Raw genomic sequence first — 22,354 nt, 5'->3', positions numbered from 1 at the left:
ACAGCACCAATTATATTTTTATAATTCATTAGTTATTATATTTTCTTGTTTATAGAATAATTTATGTAAGAACAACGAACTCTTATCAATTTGAACCCGTAGTTAGTAATGTAGAATGAAACATTGAAAATATGATGTATTTCTTATCGAAGAACTCAGAAACTAATAATATTATGACTGTCCAGAAACCATAAAGTAGGTAATTACTAACCATCATATAAACGTAAATATATCATTTTAATTATAATTAATTTATTTTATTTACATAATGTAGCAAACGCTTCCCAGTTGGGTAAAGATTATTTTGTTTAGGTAAAATTACAAATAAACAAACTGATTCGGAAAATCAGATTTCTCTTCATCATCTTTTCACATAAGTAAAAATATCATTTTCAAATATCATTTAGGAGGAAATTTTTGAGTAGTAAAAATTTAAGGTTATCAATCATGGGTAATATAATGAATGTTACACTAGTATAAAGTGACCATTTAAACCAGCCTATGACGGTTCGTAGGCCCCATAAATACCAAGACTTGCATATTCTTATTCGTCAATGTTGAGATGTCGAAATGTAAAAATAACTCCTAAGTGGAGAATCCCAAAGTTTTGAAGAACGATTTAGACACACCCACATGTTGTGGATATCCATTTTTAACTATGTATTTATACATATCGCTCACTCCATTCACAACGTCATATATATCAAAAATCTTGATTTTTCAGGAGTTTTTAAAGTTTAAAAATATAATGAAATGTATTGAAAATAAATATCAAGCCACTTACTGAACTTTTTACTGTGCAACAAATCTTTTTAGGTACCTGAACAAATCTTTTTAGGTAAAACTTGTGTGTTTTTGAATGTTTTTTCTCCATTTGAAAAATATTTAGTATGTTTAAAAAAACAATTAAACAATGCCTTTTTTTTTTAATGCAAAAACAACACTTTCTGCCCTGTGGCGGCTAAATATTAAGTTAAAAATATGCCGCTTGAGCTGGAATATAGTACATTTTCTGGGTATTCCGAAAATATGCACAACTGAAAATTGCCAATTTTCGGTTCCCGACCAATATTAGATGGACAGACAAATAGCGACCCGAATTATTAGAGATAACATCTCTTGACGTTGGATGGTACTATTACTGATAACGTAACATATCGATAAAAGAAATATATATATATATATATGTATATATATATATATATATATATATATATATATATATATATATATATATATATATATATATATATATATATATATATATACATATATATATATATTATTTTACATTACCACAGCGATTAAGTCGGGATGAAGAGAAACCAAGAAATGGAACATACCTGGAACAAAGAAAAACAGCTTTTAGTAAATTATCACATCATCAGTAGGCTATTAAGTTTAAAAAAAACAAGATAAATTTAAAGAAAAATCATAAGACGTTAAATAATATTTTTATTGAATTTTGTAACGTCATTTTTTAACCGCAATGGCAGCGCTATCTGTTAGACGTAGCGATAACACTCGCAATCCTAAGATTGCCCATGGCGGACAGCGTGCTTCTTGACAGCTGCCCTCAGTTAGTATTTTCAATATTTTCGTTTGTTTCATAGATATTCAATACTTTTATTGTTTCACAAGCATTGTGAAATCGAACATATTGGAAACATGTGCTAGGTGAGCATGACAGAAGGACCTACAACCTGAGGACGAGGAGAGCTGACCCCATCAGTCTAGAGAGACGATAAGTTTGGATGGAGCAAGGAAGAAAAAGGAAATACTTATGTGGTTTTTATTTTTGTTTTTATTTTTAAATTTATTTGGCAGTCACCCACTGAAAGCATGTTTCTGCCAGTGCCAGTATTATTTTTATTTACAAACAAAATAATAACAATAAATACAAAATTTCAAAGTTTGTATAAATTGTTTAGCTTTATAATTTAAGAAATTATGAGCGCAATTATAGAATTAGCTTCAGAAAGAAGGGTGGATACTTGGGTGGGGAGTTGGATTCCTGCCCGTGTTAAGATCTCTGTTGTGAGCGGAAACGAACTGAAAGAACGTATGGTTTGCATCCCCCGTGTCTTGTCCACATTCGCAATATGATGATGTAACACACTTAACCTTATAGAGATGCACAGGCAGTGAGCAGTGCCCAGACCTTAGGTAACATAACATCAAGATGAAAGACAAAGATAAGTTCCAGTACTATGGTATGAATGGGATTTCAGCTTGAATGCTGACAAAATCTCATATCAAAATATGCTCATCGATGCTGTTTTTATTTTTCATTTTATCAGACGCACAGTACCCGTGGCCGGGTACTAGCTAGTCTTATATAAAAATTATCACAAATTTTAATAATTCTGTTCAATTATGATTAAAAATAATTAATCTAGAGAGGCGATCAATATAAATGTGCAAATTCATCACAAATTAGGGAAATAATACATACATTTATAATATAAAATTTGTAATGATATTCGATACTTGATATGAGTAACCGCCCAGTACGGAGTCCAGTCTCGTCTGGAACTAAAAATTCCGCTGATAATACGCAACGATAAAACAAATAAGCGTGTGCTATTATTTGTATCGATTCAAGAATAACAGCACAAGACTGATAAAACGCTAAATTCAGCGAGTACATTTATATTTCAGAGGGCTTATTTAATTTAAAATCAAATATCTCGTTTTTTAAAAAATCCTGTAAAATTATTTAATTTGATATACAACCTCTGATGATCTTCATGAAACGTCTGAAACATTACGTACTATTTTTTGGAGAGTGTACTCCCAAATATACAATTCAGTATGCGACAGACTGCGCGAGAAACCACACGTGTTTCACCGCAATTGAAAAAAAGTACATATGGGAATTCGATTTTTTTTAAAGAATATGGAGTATGTTGAAAAAATCTTTTTGTAATTTTTTAAACTCCGTACCTTTCAATAACCTTTTTCTTTTCAAAACTACATACATATTTAATTAGAAAATTTTGTGTGTGTCCAAATACTTGTTCACAAATTTGGATTATTTCCAATAATAGAAGTTATTTTTCTCCAATTTTAGGAGAATATGGAAGTCTGGGCGTTTACGAGGCTTACGACTGTCATAGTCTGGTTTAAGTGATCACTTTACATATGTCACACGTGTGTAAAGTGATCACTTAAATCAGCCAATGAAGGTCGTAAGCCCCGTAAATGCCCAGACTTCCATATTCTTCTTCATCTATGTGGAGATGTCAAAAAATAATACGATATATATTTAATATTTATTTCTACGAAACACATATCTTTTTAATACATATATGGTGTTTTAGCAATTGTATATTTGAGAGTACATCCTTAGAGGAATAAAAACATAAGTTATAATGAACTATCAACATAGGTAACCTTCTATTTAGTATTTTGTTAAGACGTTAACCAAGAATTAACGATAAATATGGGAGTCGAACACTGCAATACTCGTATATCGCTTCGAACATTTTTAATTTGTTGCCGATGGAGGTTAGAGGTCGAAATAAAATATGGAACTAAGGTAAAATAAAGGAATGGGTAAATGATCAAGAGTTAATTTTATGAAATGTTTATAAGTATTCTTCATTTTTCTCTCTTTTTTGTGTGTATATTAGGTTAAAATGGTTAAAAACAATAAAAAATGTGTTCAAAAAGAACTCCACCGACAAGACACACAAGGTGGCTTGGTGGGTCTCTGCAAAATATATATTTTTTAAATATCGCTCACTCCTTTCAAGAACGTCATAAATCAAAAATCGTCAATTTTCGGTTTTGCGTGTTTTCGGAATGCCCAGAAAATGTACTATATCCCAGCAAAAACGGCATATTTTTAACTTAATATTTACCCGCCATAGGGTAGAAAGTGTTGTTTTTGCATTTTGAAGAAAAGGTATTGTTTAATTATTTTTTAAATATACTAAATATTTTTCAAATGGAGAAAAAACTTTCAGGTTTTACCTAAAAAGATCTGTGGCACAGTAAAAAGTTCAATAAATGGCTTGATATTTATTTTTAATAAATTGTATTATTTTTAAAAACTTTAAAAACGTTCTCCTGAAAAATTAAGTTTTTTGATTTATGACGTTCTTGAAAGGAGTGAGCGATATGTTAAAAATTGTGATTGAAATAAATGTACATACAATCAATGTTAATAAAAAAAAATAAAAAACCTACTCGTATTCCTAGATAGTTGGTCTTGTAGGTACGTTCTTAGGAATTGCTCCATTTTATGAATTAATAAATACATTGTCCAACAAGGTTGTTTCGCATCGCGAGTGCGTTTTATTGACACAGTTTCAGGTTTAATTGGGAACTCAATGCAACTATGTGTATAAATACATAATAATAAATACTATTTATATTAATATGTAAGTCATATGTAACATACGTGTATGTTCAATCATTTATCTCCGCGAGTAGTGTATTGAAAACAGAGGACAAAATGTCATTTAAATGTCAAATATTTATAATGTAATAAAATTGATAGAACAAAATTAATTGCGTCGTCAGCCGGATAAAATAATTAAAATAAAACGAAACATTACGATTGTAATATGTTCGGCAGGAATATCAAAATATTTCACAAGAGCTTTCCCAAGCACAAGAGGTTGCTATCTTTATATTAAAATTAATAACTGCGTTATTAATTTTAAGATTTTTAAAGTAGAAATGTCTAGAAAATTAATAAAATCACAAAAAAAAATTAAAACCATTTTTTTTAATCAAAGATTTTATAATAAAAATTTACCATCACGCTGCTTCCTAGCAGGTGTAGGCAGAGATAATAGAACGCCATACCACCCTGTCTTTACACACATTCTTAGACTCTTACATACCCGCCGATTATTTCGACTCCTGACTCGGCCGCTTTCAGGTATTTGATATACCTGATTGTGCCAAGTTTTCCTCGGTCTTCCTCTGCTCCTTTTTCCAACTACATCCGCCTCATAAATTTGTTTAACCGTTCTCCCCTACTCATACGTTCCACGTGTCCAAATCATCAACACACCTTTCTTAATTTTATCAGTAATGCTTATCTCAGCCTTGCATTCTTTCCTTATTTCACCTTTCGAACATCTATCATACATCGTTTTACCGCACATTCGTCTGAGGGAACGCCTTTCGATATAAACATATAAAATACCCTATTAGCGATAGATTCTCAGTGTTGTATGGGCGGTGACCGACACTGATAACACGAACTGCCAGGCTCAGTACACACGCAGCCAAAGTCCGATATTACGCAAGTTGTACTTACCGAATAGGCCCCAACGCATGGATCAATACGTCGAGTCCATGGCCATCTGATTTATGTTAATCGATGAAGACACAAGCTTCTGTATGTGCTCTTCTCGTGCGTCTCAATTTATGAGATAGTGATGAGACACTAAGAGGACAATTCGCTCACTCCTTTCAACAACGTCATATATCAAAAATCGTCAGTTTTCACTTGTGCATGTTGTCGGAATGCCCAGAAAATGTTCTATATCCCAGCAAAAGTAGCATATTTTTAACATAATATTTACCCGCTACAGGGCAGAAAGTGTTGATTTTGCGTTTTGAAGAAAAGGTATTGTTTAATTATTTCTTTTAAATATACCTACTAAATATTTTCAAATGGAGAAAAAACATTCAGGTTTCACCTAAAAAGATCTGTTGCACAGAAAAATTCAATAAGTGGCTTAATATTTACTTTTAATACATTTTATTATATTTTTAAACTTTGAAAACGAAAAATCAAGTTTTTTTTATATATGTCGTTGTTGAAAGGAGTGAGCGAATTATCACAAAACCGATAACAATAAACCTTTTTAACTTTGCAGCAACGATGAGATGCCAATAGCCAAATGATAACTTTTAAATATATTACAATAAACCTTACACTCTCCTTATCATTCATCGTTCACTTTTTGTAAGACCACTTTAAAATTAAACGACGAATGATAAGGAGAGTGTTATATTACCATACCACAAAGTTAACAATACTTTTAATGTAAAAAATATACAATAAACCTTTTTACTTTATAGCAACGATGAGACACTAGGACCCGAATGATCAAACCTCTTAAGAGAGATTACAATATTTTTTTAAACTTTCTAGCAACGATGAGATACTAAAAGCCGAATTATCAAAACTCTTTCGAGTAATTATAATAAACGTTTTTACTTTCTTTGAATGAGGAGACTGAATGAGTGATGAGATGTGGCGTTTGAAGAAAAAAATAAAATTGATGCCACAATGCCAGCTAAAGCGTGGAGTGGCACAATAAGTATAAATAAATAATATAAGTAATTTTTCGCTTCATATGGGCCTCGAGATAAATTTGATGGATCTTTTAAGGAAGAAATAATAAGCCCAGATAAAATCCCGTTTAGAGCGGCTACAGACACAGTAAAAATTGGCATGGCGATTGTCAACCTTTAACACGGAGCGGTACCTACGACAAGACGAAGAATATTATCAATATTGCAATGATTAGGTAGGTAGCATTTCCCCCTCGGATATTACAGGATGTGAAATAATGAGGGTTTCGTGAGTAAATTTAAAAGTACAAGTGAGTGATTTGTGACAAGGACAAGGGGTCCGTGAACTGGCTGGAACCGGTTCCTTGAGTACTCGACGGTATGGAGTACATATCCCAAAGTGCATTCGAGATGCGCGAATGTGGAAGAGGCGAAGAATGTTTGCAAAGACAGAGGGGTATATATACAGGCTAATAAATTAATATGAAAAATAACAAGACTATCTATACATTCTTATTGAAATCTGTAGAGGACTAAGGGAGATATCAAGGTTTAAACTTTACATATTTGAATAAAACGAAAAACGTGCGTTCGCATACGTCATCTAATATCCGTCATCGAACATTTTATGAGGTCATATGGTTTATTGTCTATGGTTTATAGAGCTTTAGTAATAGTAGTGTGGGTTGTTTGTTTACCACTACGCTACCAATTGTGTTATACAAATATGAGGGGAAGGGGGGGGGGGTGGGGAGGTGGACCATAGACATCAACAAATAGAGCCGCCAATAATTTAGCATTGTTACCAATATTAAAATACGTCCATCGCTTCTGTGACGTCATTCATCACCCACTTACGAAAACAACGTATTTACGAAGGCGAATTTTCCACAAGAAAACGATGAATGAAAATATTGATTATATCGGCTGTTATAAACACAAAACGAGTCTAATACAATCCTGTATAGATTGAGCATATTAAATTAGATATTCCTCCCGTCTGATAATGATCCATTACGTTTAAAGTTACCTGTGAAAATTAAGAAAATTATGTTGCGATCTATCGTACATTGAGCCTTAATGTGTAGTGAATTCATAGTTTCCGTCTATTTTTGTCGCACTGTATCAGCATTCATTGAAAGATATCAATCTAATCACTGAAATGGACCAGAAATATGATAATACATATTACACATAATTCATTTTACAAGCGCTGTAGTTACCTGGATTCAGATTAATTAACATTAAGTTAATTTAAAGTACTCGTATATTGGGCCAAAAAACTAACAAACTAACCATCACGCCGCTTCCCCGCAGGGGTAGGCAGAGAGAATAGAGCGCCACACCACTCTGTCCTTGCAAACATTCTTCGCCTCTTCCACGTTCATGCATCTCCTCATACATACCCGCCGATTGTTACGACTCCTAACCTGACCACTTCCAAATATTTGGCATACCTGATCGTGCCATGTTTTTCTCGGTCTTCATCTGCTTCTTTTCCCGCTAACATTCGCCTCATAAATTTGTTTTACCGTTCTTTCCTCACTCATTCGCTCCACATGTCCAAACCATCTCAACACACCTTTCTTAATTTTATCGATAATGCTTATCTCAGCTTTGCATTCCTTCCTTATTTCACCATTCGTACATCTATCATACATCGTTTTGTCGCACATTCTTCTGAGATATCGCATTTCGACTGCATTCAGTCTACTTTCATCCTTTTTTGCCAACTCCATGTTTCACTTCCATACATTAGAGTTGAATTCATAGTTTCCGTCTATTCTTGTCGCACTGTATCAGAGTTCTCGAAAGATACCTAATCACTGAAATGGACCAGAAATATGATAATATCATAATTCATTTTACAAGCGCCGCAGTTCGCCGAGAGGCGTGAAGGCCGCCGACATTTCTGCGGGATATTTTGAAAACAAGACGCAGATTATTCAACAACTGGCAGTGACGTGGGCAAACTGGATATTTTATTATTCAATATTATATAATAATTCACGGTGAAGCTGCAACGGCTGAGCGCTTCGAATTACCATATGACCCGTCAATCCTCCATTCGTGTGTGCGTGAACTTGATTTCAAAGTAGGTTTCCGGGATTTTTATCTTATATTTAACACACACACACTTACACACACATATACATATATATATATATATATATATATATATATATATATATATATATATATATATATATATATATATATATATATATATATATACATATATATATATATATATATATATAATATATATATATATATATATATATATATATATATATATATATATACATATATTCATTTAGATATAAATATAGCCGTATTCAGAAATTCCGTTAATATTTGACCTTGTAAAGAAATGCTCATAAAAAAAAGTCAATCAAAAAAACACTCATCCGGTTTTTAAAATTTTAAATTTTGTACCGTAGAACGGGGCTACTTGAACTTTGATGTGTTACTTGAGCCCAGTACAAAAAAATATTTAGATCACGATCTATACCACGGTATCGATCGAAGTTTCGTGTCAATAAGTGTCACCTGTCAGGGAAACAATGAATCATGTCGATACGTTCATAATTGTAGACCAAATACAGATCTATTTTTTTTGTACTGGGCTCAAGTAACACATCAAAGTTCAAGTAGTCCCGTTCTACGGTATTAAATTACCGTCTCTGTGTATCCCGTGCTTATTTTTTTCATTTTAAACGCAGCCTTCTTTCGTTACGCTTAACGAAATTTCCATCGACAAGTAGAAATTCGGAATGCCTCCATATTGCTTGCACTTTTTTACTGGTAAAATCATCACGCCACTGCCCCATAGGGGTAAGCAGAGGAAAAGAACACCGTACCAATTTATTTTTGCCTCTTCCACATTCATGCATCTCCCCGTACCCGCTGATTATTCAACTCCTTACCTGACTACTTTCAAGTATTTGAATTACTTGATTAAGCTGAGTTTACCCCGAAAATAAATAAATAAAAATTGGCACCAAACGTATTTCATGTGATGCAAATTGTTCAAATCGTGTATATGTGTTCAGCCACATTTAAATACAAAGTGTTTAAATGTGGCTGAATCACCCAAAAACTAAACCACGTCAGCAGTGGTGTACACAGAGAATTAATTAGGGTAGGCAGAAGAAGTAGGCAGTAAGGTAAGCTAGGTACTATTTACTAGAGTAGGCAGTAGATGTAGGTAGTAAGGTAAGCTGGCACTACTAAGTAAGGTAGGGTAGGTACTGGTTGCGTTTTTATATGTCACGCGGGTAAGTTAGGATAGGCACCGCCCCTGCAAGTCAGTAGATTTTATCAGATGAATCCATGTATGTTATATTATTTCAGCGTGCAAGGTAAGAACTTGAATAATAATAATTCGAAGCCAAATTTTAACGGTCGATTTGATCTTGAATTTTGTACAAACAAAAACATTTGCGCATTGCAAGCACGTGCGGTAGTGGGCCCAGACGACGCCCCTGAGGAACGCAAGACGTGATACAAACTTACGATTATATTCGATTCAACTCTCAAGGCGACGCTAAATCAGGAAAACCGATAGAAAAGAGCGTACGTTGGTCTTGACGTCATGTGGCCCGTACAACAGGGCTGCCAAGTCATATTCTTCCTGGAAATGTCCCTTTTTGAGGACTTGTTTTTTATAAAATTAAAAACCAATACTTCGAGTCGCTGTTGTATACAGAAATGTTCATATTTCGTGTTATTTTTAAGGCTAAATTAGAAAAACCGGTAGAATATAGAGCGAACGTTGGTCATGATGTCTTGTGGCCCAAATAACAGGGCTGTCAAGTCCATGTTCTCCCTGGATGTGTCCTTTTTTGAGGATACGTTTTTGATAAAATTAAAACCCAAGCCTTCATATCGTTATTGTATAATACAGAAATGTTCTTATTTCGTGCTAATTTTAGCTAGTTTCTATTCATAAAATAACTGTTTTAGATAATCCGAATCATACGTGGAGAGTAAGATCTAGAATATACATGGATCTTCCTTGAAAAAAATCTACAGGAAGACCAAAGAATTCATGAATGGTGCAGAAAGAGAACATGGGTCGAAGACATGGCCTAGGTTACGTTGCTCATTACAAAAGGACCTACAACCTGAGGACGAGGAGAGCTGACCCCAAAAATTGTAATCCGCGAAGAAGTGAACGTGTGATAGATTACTTTGTGGTATCACAGTCTCTTTATCATTCATCGTTCACTTTTGTAATACCACTCTCCTTATCATTCATAGTTCACTTGAGGACGAGGAGAGCTGACCCTGAGAATTGTAATCCACGAAGAAGCTAACTTTGTGGTATAACTCTCTCCTTATCATTCATGGTTCACTTTGTGTAATACTATTTAAAGGGAGACTGATCATGAAAGAAACAAACTAATCATCACATAAAGAAAGACAAACACACGTGTATAATTGTAATTATTCCGCTACACATTATTACAATGTAACAACTGTATTTACCGTAATCATCCGTTTATCCTCTAGAAGCGATAACAAATTAAATAATTATCTTGTACCTGGCATTGAATTAATCGATGAAGCTCATAACAACTGACAACACAATCCTACTAGCCAAGAGGCTTATCGACTGTCAAAATACTCGCGAGCGTCGAAGGGGTTCAAAGTACCGCAGCGGAACGGAGGTCAGACTAGACCAGGGATCGGCAAACTTACTAGCCAAAGAGCCAAATATGCACATAACAACAATAAAAAATATTCAAAGCTAAATATGTTTGCAATTCTAGTATACATACCTTATAATTACAATTTTAGACCTTTATTAAAGTACGGGTACACTCAATACAACTTGATTTCAAACTGAAAAAGGGTTTTATTCATTGATAAAAAATCTTTTGGGAGTAAGGTATCTTAGGAAGTTGTGTATTAATTTTTAAATCAAACACAGATTTTTTGAGTCTACTTAGTCATATTTTATTAACAAAAACACATAAGAAATTAATATAATAATTAAAGAAAACACTTCGTTTTTTACCACTTGAGTTTAATTATAGACTACATGTTTCAGAAGCTAAACTTCCATCATTCAGGTCTGTATAATAACTATAGTTATTATACAGACCTGAATGATGGAAGTTTAGCTTCTGAAACATGTAGTCTATAATTAAACTCAAGTGGTAAAAAACGAAGTGTTTTCTTTAATTATTGTAACATGTCTTACCACAAAGTTAATGCCGAAACAATAAATAAAATAGAAATTAATATTGTGACAATTTTTTCGCCTAGTTTATTCGTTTATTCGTAGACATTTATTCGTTTGAAAATGCCATAACTAGGCAGAAACAATTATCACAATATTAATTTTTATTTGTTTTTGTTAATAAAATACAACTTAGTAGACTCAAAAAATCTGTGTATGATTTATAAATTAATACATAAATTACAATGGAGTTCTACAAATTAAACGCCAAATCAATAAATAAATATATATAAGAACACTACTTATTGAGAATAACGTCCTTGAATCTCCTTTTGAAGTGTGATCAAGTCAGATTTGTGTGTGTTTTTTTTTTATCAGTGAATAAATCCTTTTTTGATGTGATATCAAATTTTACTGAGCGTACAATTCAATAAGGGTCTAAAATTATAATTAAGGTGTACTAGAATTGCAAACAGATATGGGTCTTAAGATTTTTTAAAATTGTTGATAAGTTTTTTGGTAATGTTTGCCGACCACTGGACTAGACATACACATCTTTGAATAATTAAAGTGTTTTTGTTTGGAAATCGTTTATCGTACAAATGGAGTTAAACACATCAAAACAGTGGACTCTTTAGTTCCATACGTGGAGCACTCCTAGACTTAGGCGGGTCAGAAAAACTAAATTAGTTATTGAATGGGTTATTGAAAGGGAAGTAGTTTAAAAAAAATATGAAATTATTTTTTCAATACGTATTTATAAGAAAACAAATTCCAATATTCTGAAAAAATGTGCGCAGACCACACGTCTGGCTTATCGCGTTCTTTTTGCACTATGAGAACTCAGGCTTAATTCCTAGATCAAAAACTAGTCGAGCGGTGAACGCATCACCGTTTTCCGAATCAAGAAACTTGTGGGTATTCGTGATTCAACTATTAATAGAAAATATATATAAATATATATATATATATATATATATATATATATATATATATATATATATATATATATATATATATATATATATATATATATATATATATATATATATATATATATATATATATATATATATATATATATATATATATATATATATATATATATATATATATATATATATATATATATATATATATATATATATATATATATATATATATATATATATATATATATATATATATATATATATATATATATATATATATATATATATATATATATATATATATATATATATATATATATATATATATATATATATATATATATATATATATATATATATATATATATATATATACACACGTGTTACTAATATAAGAGTTTCTGCCCAATTTCATCTCACCAATAGACGTCTCTAGTGAAGTTCTAGTGATTCAAGAACAAGGTTTCTAAATTGGTTCATTCCAAGAATTTGAGTAGTGTGGTTGTCAATAACGGGTGGAATTGGTGAATGTTACACGTGTGTAAAGTGATCACTTAAACCACCCTATGACGGTCGTCAACCTCGTAAATGCCCAGACTTCCATATTTCTCCTTAATCTTGATGAGATGTCAAAAAATAACTCATATAATTGGAGGTAGTCCAGATTCTTGAACAAGTATTTGGACACACTCAAAATGTTGTATAGGTACTAAATTGCTGAACAGACTATACTTTTTATAGATAAGAATGCCAAAACTGAAAACGTCATAACTCAATTATTTGACAAAGTACTTTAGTTTTATGATGCATTAGCGAATGCCGTTTAGGGGACGGTAATCGATCGAAAAATCGCTGCCATTGAATTCTAAACCATCACCAAGATATGGACATCACCCACCAGAGATATGATACTCTTATATGGACTTCATCAATGTGTCCATATAAAAGTATCATATCGCTCACTCTTTTCAACAACGTCATATATAAAAAAAACTTGATTTTGTTCAGGAGATCGTTTTAAAAGTTTAAAAATATAATCAAGTCACTTATTGAACTTTTTACTGTGGTACAGATCTTTTTAGGTAAAACCTGAATGTTTTTTCTCCATTTGAAAAATATTTAGTATCTTTAAAAAAATTATTGAACAATACCTTATCTTCAAAATGCAAAAATAACACTTTCTGCCCTGTAGCGGGTAAATATTAAGCTAAAAATATGCCGCTTTTGCTGGGATAAAGTACATTTTCTGGGCATTCCGAAAACATGCACAACTGAAAATGTACGATTTTTGATATATGACGTTGTTGAAAGGAGTAAGCGATATCATATCTCTGGTACCATTTAAGACGCGATAATCGATACTCCGCCATTTAGCTATCTTTTAACTCAGCTTGAATTTAACGTAATAGAATTTTTAGTTTAAACATCGTTTTTGTATTGTAAAAATAAGCTTTTCTTCGAAATAATTATATGGTTTTGAAAAGAAAAGAGTTGTTGAAAGGCGAGGACATAAAAAATTTAATAATTATTATTATTATTAATTCCAATGTACCTATTTATATATTTTTTAAATCGCGCGTAGAAGCGCGACCGACCTCTAGCACGATCGTTCGCGTTCTGAATTTAGCGGAGTCTGTGAGTTTCCCTTAAATGAATTATTCAAATTCAAATTAATATAATCGTAGAGTTTCAAATAAAGCACATAATTTTATTCACAACATTTTGAGAGCGTCCAAATCCTTGTTCACAAATCTGGGTTCCAACTAGGTGTTATTTTTACTTTTTTTGACATCTCAACATATATGAAGAAGAATATGAGCCCCGTTAATAGTCTTGCCAGACTGATGATGTCGGTAACGACGAAAACCGGTCACTGATCCAATAAAATAAATGTGATTTTTTTTTAAAGAGAAATATTTGTAAGAAACTCAGATATAAGAAAAATCTGCGATGTTGAAGATGTTGTGCGATGGGGAAGAGAAAGAAGACGTTTCTGGAGAGATCATGTGAGAAGAGCGAGTTCGGATCGAGTGGTGAGGGTGGCAGCGGACAGCAGCATAGGCGGGATCAGACCCCCAGGAAGACCACCTAAACGATGGAAGGATAGCTGGTCTTCCACCTCCCAGGAGCGACCCGAGAATGACAGTCCTAAAAGAAGAAGAAGAAGAAGAAGAAGAAGAAGAAATATTTGTGTTTTTATTATTTACACAAATATTTCAATTTCATATTATTTCTGTGAGCCTAAGCGGCCCATAATTAGAAATAGGTATCAAATTGTGGTAGAGTGGGTTCGAACCGGGAAACTCTGACTTAAGAGTCCGTGACACTAACCACGGGATCACAGCCCGACACGAATTGTATATTCATTAAAATTATTGAATGAACTGCCAAAAGCGACCAAAAAAGAGGCCGAAATTTGAAAAAAATACCGACAAAACATATGATTAAAAGCAGGAAGGGCATAATTTATATTTTAATCTGTGAAATATAATTAATATCACTGTGAACAAGTGAATGTAAACACAATCGAAACGAGATAATATTATTTACTGCTATGTTCGATTTATCAGATGGAATTATTGATTCAAATAAAACAATAAGATAACAGTGTTTGTTTTATTTGCTCGCTAATCTGTTTACCCAACATCGGTTGAAGAATGACATGACGTCACACACTGTAGTGTCTTCTACAACCCGTTCCAGCAGACCAGTGGCGTTCCACATAGCCACACAGGCAGTCTTCTTCTTCATATTATATTTTGACATCTGATCAAAGATGAAGAAGAATATGGAAGTCTGGTCAAAATGTTGTGAATAAATTAAAATAACCAGCCTATGACGGTCGTCAGCCCCGTAAATGCCCAGACTTCCATATTCTTCTTCATCTTTGCTGAGATGTCAAAATATAATATGAAAAATAACTCCTGTAATTGGAGATAATCCAGATATGTGAACAAGTATTTGGACACACTCAAAATGTTGTAAAGTCTTCTTCTTCTTCTTCCTAGCTCCATCCCAACTTATCGTCTTTGTAGACTGTTGGGATCAGCTCTCCTCGTCCTCAGGCATGAATTCTTTGGTCTGCCTCTAGATGTCTTTCGAGGAAGATCCACAGCAATCGCCTGGTTAACAATATGTTCAGGTTCTCTTATTAACCGATTGATTTGAAACTTTGACACCCTTTATCGCAATGGCAGCGCCATCTGTTGGACGTAATAGCAACTCGCGCAATACCAAACATTTCTCACGGCGGAGAGCGCGCTTCTTGGCTCACTGCTGTCACTGCGTCGCAAGCATTATGAAATTAAACATATTAGAAATGTGTCCTTTCTATTTCCTTTCTTTTTTATTTGACCAGACTGAGCCAAAGCGACGCGTGGCCGGCTACAGCTAGTAATAAATTCATAAATAAATTTCACTCCTTATCTCTTTCACAGTTACCAATTACTAATTTATTTTACGCATACGAAAAAGCCCCATAAATATATAAATGTCTCCAAGCAATATGTCTCCCGTAATACAAATAAGACATTCTTGTCGCAATCAATCCTTACGCCCTTCACAAAGCATTCATCACACGAGTGTACTTCAAACGACAAACAGACCTATTGTAAAATACTCATACATATTATTAACAATATTTTTGCTGCATTTTCATCTATCGACTTTTGATCTTACTCGATCTTTGCTTTTCACAACCGTTGACTGCCTGATAGAGCAAAAATATTCCGTCTCTACTTATGAATGGGTCAATTTAGACCACGCATTTAAATTTAGTTAATAAGTATATAAAATAAAATATATAAAAGCCCACAAAAAAAAGAATACGTGATTGTTAGTTAGTTAATTATTGTGCTATTCGAAACATGCCCAGTCCAACTAACGCCTTTATCCACTAAAAAAATCATTGCGCTCAAAATTCTAACATCGTAATCTTAAGGTGGAGACTGACCAGAGCATTTCGTAGAAACATCGCTCGCGGCGAGCATCACCGAGCATCCGAAACTATGGAAACTATGGCTCGGCTCGCTGTACTGACTACCTGTATGCTCGCATCGTAACGTGTTACGTTACGACGAAATGCTCCGGTCAGTCTCCACCTTTATACGTTGGACGCGGACTGGTTGGTTCCTTGCTGCATAATAACAGGGTTGCAAACTGGGTTGCAGGGTTCAAAACATATGGGCAATTTTGACCCATAGATAGAAGTCAAGGGTTAAATACTATTATGCCTGCTTTTATACCCGTAAAACAGGTGAATGCGTACAGTTATTATTAGTAGCTCGTATATTCTACGAAAACAAACCTTGAGTTTTTTTCATTGATTCGTTTCGATATTCCGTTTCAGGTATACTTTTAAAAGGTACAAGTATGTTCATGATAAATGAGAAAGTAAGTGTGAGTTAGGGAGAAAGTCGGGGTGAATCATTTATTTGATAAATTGAAGAAACAATTTCACAATTTTCCAACTAAATTTTGTAATAGATAGGTATTTATATAATTAATTGGTAACCCCCATTAAGGTAGTATTTTACGAAAATGACGCTATATAAATTATTTAAATGAATTATTATCATTAATGTTACCACAAAGTGGCTGCCGAATCAATTAATTGCAGAAAAAAAGCCGTTAGTAAAGATAATATTTTCATCAATTGATTCGGTGGTCACTTTTTGGTAAAACCTATCCATTTTTAATAAAAGTTTTACTTGGTAAATAACACTATTTTTTAAAATCTACTTTCTAAATAAAATACGGAGTTTGAAAATGATGCGATTAAAAATAATAATGAAAAATTAAATAAATAAATAAAAATAAGAAACAGTTCCTGCCCCCTCTTCAACCTTCAACGTCCCAAGGACCCAACTATAAAATTTAGAATTAGCTTCACATAAGGTGTGACGAGTGTTTTTGCCTAGAATTTTCACTCATGAATTACATGAAATTATAGTAACTTTAAACATAAAGAGTAAATCCACTCACAAGTAGGCATAGGCTATGAAACTTATAAAGTTGAAGCCTGAGTAGGGACATGATAAACGGTGTTGCATAAGCCGTAGCTAGATTTCAGAGTCACTTGGACGTTAGGTAATTCAAAAAAAAAAAAAATAAGGTGTTTGAAAATGGTGCGGAATGCATCAAAACAGGTGTCACAGTAGATTTTAAGAAGTAGTGGTATTTACTAAGTAAAACTTAAATTAAAAATGGATAATATATTCATGGAATAAAAATGCAATATTTAGCATTTCAATACACGTCTAAAATATTGCATGATATTCACTTGTGAAATCAGTGGTGCCAATAACTGAGGGTGTTAACAATATAATATAATATACATAAAACCCTTATCCGCACCCCAATGGTGCATAGGGCACTGCTTTATATAAACGCAGTGTTATCTTGATCGTTTACACATGAAGGAAAGGTGATCAGTCCCCCACTTCAGGACCAGTCTAGGGTAGTATTGAATAAATATTACAGTGAAAAAAATCATTATATTTATTTGACCCCCCTGGGAATCGAACCCGGGACCTCCAGAACGGTAGCCGAGCGTGCTTGCTGACCATTACACTACGGAGGCGAACACTGCGTTAACAATACCACTGTTTATTTAAAGGTCTCTCAACTTGATATAATAATAATTTTGGATATTTTATATAGCGCCATTTTCGTAAAATACTACCTTAAGGGCGCCTGAGAGGGGGTATAAAAAACGTATATATCGTTATTCCTTCTTTGTGACAGAAGATGGAAGTCTGAGCATCTTTAAATTGACATCTCATCCGAAGGGTGAAAAATCCAGTGTCCGATATAATAAATAATATTGATATTGGTCCGCCTCCGTAGTGTAATGGTCAGCACGCTCGGCTACCGTTCTGTAGGTCCCGGGTTCGATTCCCAAGGGGGGTAAAAAAAATTAAAGTAATTTTTTCACTGTTATATTTAAATATATTATTAGATTAAAACCAATATGTTCAGCTTTTCTACTTTATTATATATAATAAAGTGGAAAAGCTAAACATATTGGTTTTAATCTAATAATATATTAAAATGCAATTCCATCACGAAGTGTCAGTGGATAATATAAATCTATTAAAACACTGTTATATTTATTCAATATTACCCTGGACTGGTACCTGAAGCGGAGGGCTGATCACCTTTCCTTCATGCGGAAACGATCAAGATAACACTGCGTTTATATGACGCAGTACCCTATGCACCATTGGGGTGCGGATAAGGGTTTTATTATTATTAATATTGTTACCCCTGTTTGACCCTACTCTGGGCTGACGGTATCGGAATCGAAGGACCGATCACCTTGCCTTCATGTAATTGATAATCAAGTTAAAACTACGGACGATCGATTAAAACAGCTTTATTACGTAATTGGGTGTTTAGATTAGATAATTTAAAGCTAATCACGGCAATCAGTACACAAATTTGGTCGCGTTTTGCGTATTTCTAGCTGCTATTTATTATACATGACAATTTGACATGTCACAATTTAAGCTGGAAAGAAATATAAGCCGAGAAAAAGTCAACCATCCCAATCGGGTAACAGTTACCCATCAGTCACACCTCTAGTTAACACTGCATCGATTAAATACAGTGCTCTATGCTCCACTGAGGCTGATAAAGTAGCGAATGTTTTTGCCTAGAATTTTCACTCATGAATTACATGAAATTATAGTAACTTTAAACATAAAGAGACTTATGAAGTTGAAGCCTGAGTAGGGACATGATAAACGGTGTTGCATAAGCCGTAGCTAGATTTCAGAGTCACTTAGACGTTAGGTAATTAAAAAAAAAAGAGGCTGATAAAGTTCAGATGGAATGTCGTATAATCTTAGTACATTAATGTCAGACGCCTGATGTATAAGAGCGATCACATTGCCTTCAAGCAATTTACGATGAAGAATACGTTGCATTGCTCTGATACAGTGCCCTAGGCACCATATATGCAGATAAGGGACAATTAAAAATAAATAATAGGTATCCCCTTTTCGATTACCAAATAATATTTTTTGACAGTGGTGCATCTTAGGAAACACATACTTTTTAAAAACACAGAAAAAAGCCTAAAGCCAAGTTTTTTATTAATGTGAGTTGCATTTATTAATTACCTTGCATATTATGTTCAAGGTATAGCACCATTAAGTGCATTTTTGTTTCTTCTACCATTTTTTTTATTAAATTATATTTATTAATCAAAAAAATATGTGTTGGGAACGGGAGGGATAATCTAGTGTGGGCCAATCAGGAACTTCTCAGCATTTGCTCATTGCTGGGAGGAAACCAGCCTGGTAGGCAAGTGGACTGTGATAAAACTATTTAGATTTAAGTACTGATTTTGTATTGAAATTTCTTGGTGGAATCGCATTTTATAGAATAAACATCGACATCATCGATGTCGGTTACGACGAAACCCGGTTGCTGGTCAAATAAAATTTACGTGGAAAAAAATACATAGTTGTTATTTTATTCTACTTTTAAAAATTTCAGACGTTTATTCTCGAAGTGTTGGAACAACGGCTAGTTGTCAAGAGGGAAAAAATATAATGAAAGATCACTCTTATAAGGTGTATAGACTTTCTGTGGATATATTATTACAAATAAACCAGACATCAACATTAGGAATTAATTATAAAGTCATATTCTTACATATGTACTTAGTTCACAACTTTCCGATGAATAATGCACGAATTTCAATACATTCATTAGCACAAGTACAAAGAATTGTGTATAATAATATATTTGCCTTTTGAACTTTACAAAATGCATTGAATACACAATCCAGTAACACAAATACCCATTTTAGTGTTCTCTCTTCCTTATTGCACGTACTTTACAGGTTCACAGTACACCTTTCTAAATACACCTCGCATATTGAATTTCTAACTTGCATGTAATTGAATCCATAATTTTATGCAACTGACTCGTTGACTTTTTGTTAACTTAAATGAAATAGCTTTTTTGGTCTGGTAAATTTAATTGAATTTATCGGTATTTCATATTATATACAATAAAGTACACTCTTGGGACATTTGAAATTGAAAATGATTTTAAAACTATTCGAAATTATGAAATGCATTTTATGCAAAGAAATATCTTATGGTAGGATAAACTGATATAGTAAATGATCATTTAAGTCATCACCCTTTCTGTTTTTAATAGTATTTATGAAAGTCAGAAGCCATTATGAATATTATTAAATCAAAAGGTCTAAAAAGACGTTTAAAACATAAAAATTTGCATTTCAAAACATGGTACAGAAACTATGCAGTCTAGCCACGCAGTAACAGCACTAAATTTTTAAATCATTTGTCGATGAGAGAGCTGCTCTTACGACGGTTTAAAATTAACTGTCGATTGGAGGACTGCTTTACCGAAACTGGCAGTGTTAATTTGTGTCGGGTTGTGGTCCCGTGGTTAGTGTCGTGGACTCTTGAGTCAGAGTTTCTCGGTTCGAACCCACTCTACCACACTTTGATACCTATTTCTAATAATGAGCCGCTTAGGCTCACAGAAATAGTATGAAATTGAAATATTTGTGTAAATAATAAAAACACAAATATTTCTCTTTTTTAATTGTTTTATATGTTTCAATTATTTTAACTATGTTAATTTAAACAAATGCAAATGTCTTTGTATTGTAAATAGGACATAATGCTAAATTAAACATAGTTAATCAACGGTTAGCCATGTTTTATGTAGCTATCGTCTTATTTTTCAATTCAACATTATTCAGACAATGAGTTTTTTTCACATTTTTTTATGATACTGTGAAATAAACAACAGTGCATGTTCCATTGTATTTGATGGGCTAACTTTGCGGTTTTCCATCATAAATATGTAAATATATTATGTATAATGCCTTACGATGGTTCGACCACAAAAATTATATAATCAAATGTTATCAGAGCAAAGTCCCAACACGAAAAGAAAAACATTATGGTTGTGCCAATATGTGTGTGTTTCTTTAAACAAACAAATAATAAATAAATAAAATTAATTTCAGCGAAACATTGGCTTATACAAATCAATTACTTTCAAAACGTTTTGTCAAAATCTTTTACAACGCAATTTTATTGTCAATCAATATCGATTATTATTATTTTATATCCCAATGCATTATTTTATATCATGTGACAGTATCAATTATGACTAGTATCAGATGCAATAAATTTTAATGGCTAGTGATAGCATTTGATAGTTAGGTTATTAGTACGTTATATTTTATATAAATTATTATTATTTTCTCACTGAACGAAGTCCATTTATAATTAAAATTTTATGTACCACAATTCTGATAACGAATTACTAATTTAAACTATTTATTTAAAAAAGTAGGTTCTAAACACAACATGTGCATATATGCTGTAGTATTATTTTAATGAATTAATTTGAATTTTCGGTGCCATATTATGATTTTAAAAATAACACGTCGTTTTATCACATGTTTTTGTCCATTATTAGATTATTATCAAATTATAAAATATAAGGTTTCTTATAATAAGTCGGATTATGGTCTACGGACTAAGTCTAGGGTTCGATTCCTACTTCCTACCTTCCCCACCATCACTTGTTCATATTTTCTATTGCGCGGTGGGCTTATCGCCATTTACTCATTATTATTTAGGCTTTTAAATAGCGACAAAATAAATACATATTTTTATTCATAACAACGCAAATATTGGTTGGAAAAATACGATTATACTGAACGTTTCATATGATCCCAGAATAAATTATAAGAAACATGTGTTGTTCAAAACAGAAGCAGCAGATTCACATGAATGAGATAAAACAATTGATTTATTTACATAACCTTTATTGGGTTGTAGTAAATATGACAATATTGCATTTAAAAATGTCTTATTTTAGATGCATAGCGTCGTAATAAGAGGACATTTAAAATATGAACGACATTTTTTAAAACCGTTATGAAAATATTTTGTACATTTGTTTT

At 32.8% G+C, this 22,354-nt stretch overlaps 2 protein-coding genes across 3 annotated transcripts in view; one reads left to right on the top strand and one right to left on the bottom strand.

Annotated features, from left to right (window-relative positions):
• Positions 1-22,354, top strand: part of LOC148304615 (GPI-anchor transamidase component PIGS-like) — a 56,745-nt gene that overhangs the window by 8,755 nt on the left and 25,636 nt on the right. The window lies entirely within an intron of this gene.
• Positions 1-22,354, bottom strand: part of Indy (tricarboxylate transporter protein I'm not dead yet) — a 74,230-nt gene that overhangs the window by 51,538 nt on the left and 338 nt on the right. The window lies entirely within an intron of this gene.

This window comes from Brachycentrus maculatus, unplaced genomic scaffold, assembly GCF_059751285.1.
Source record: "Brachycentrus maculatus isolate JH-2025_06_01 unplaced genomic scaffold, ASM5975128v1 h1tg000310l, whole genome shotgun sequence".
Lineage (NCBI taxonomy): Eukaryota > Metazoa > Arthropoda > Insecta > Trichoptera > Brachycentridae > Brachycentrus > Brachycentrus maculatus.
This window is presented reverse-complemented; position numbering and strand designations above follow the sequence as displayed.